Source organism: Orycteropus afer, unplaced genomic scaffold, assembly GCF_000298275.1.
Source record: "Orycteropus afer afer isolate SDZICR_OR568_19922 unplaced genomic scaffold, OryAfe1.0 scaffold00231, whole genome shotgun sequence".
Taxonomy (NCBI): domain Eukaryota; kingdom Metazoa; phylum Chordata; class Mammalia; order Tubulidentata; family Orycteropodidae; genus Orycteropus; species Orycteropus afer.
The window spans coordinates 3595619-3596332 of NW_006921818.1; the positions used below are offsets into that span (position 1 = coordinate 3595619).

General features: G+C 42.9%; 1 pseudogene; it reads left to right on the forward strand.

The window, feature by feature from the left end:
* The first annotated feature begins 475 nt into the window (after positions 1 to 475).
* The window catches only part of LOC103203823, a 102228-nt pseudogene continuing 101989 nt past the window's right edge, over positions 476 to 714 (forward strand).

The following is a 714-nucleotide window of genomic DNA, read 5'->3' on the forward strand; positions in this document are numbered from 1 at the left end:
CAAGGCTGTAAATCTTTATGGAAGCAGACTGTTTCATCTTTCTCCCACAGAGCAGCTGGTGGGTTCAAACCACTAACCTTTTGGTTAGCAGCTGAATGCTTTAACCACTACTCCATGAGAGCTCCTGATTTGTTAAAAAGATTCACAAAACTCAGTAAAGTTGTTATAGTCATAGTTACAGTGTATTAGAATGAGAGGATACAGATTAAAATTAGCAAAAGAAAAATGTGCATTGGGCAAAGTCCAGGAGATACTAGGTACAAACTGGTGTCCTCTCACAGTAGTCATGTAGACACTGCTTAATTCTCGCGGCAACAATGTACAACAGCACACACAGAGTACTGCCAACCAGGGAAGCTCACCTGAGTTTTAGTGTCCAGGGTTCTTACTGGGGGTCAGTCACATAGGCAGGACTCCACCTGCTCCAGAGTCAAGCTGATGACATGTGACATACTGTTAGCATAGACTATCTGGCATGGCCTATGGCCTCCAGGTAAACAAAGACATTCTTATCAGATAAAATATTCCAAGGGTTTCGAGGGCAACTCCCAGGAGCCAGAAAAGGGCCAAACCTGCCTTTAGAATGTGTATGCCATCAACAACCCAGACATGCTGAGTTAACCTTTACTGTGCCCAGAGGTAGAGAGATACTTCCAAAAAAGGTCACATTCACAAGTATTTCCTCCACTGATTTATTTTTGTTTCTTTGGCTTT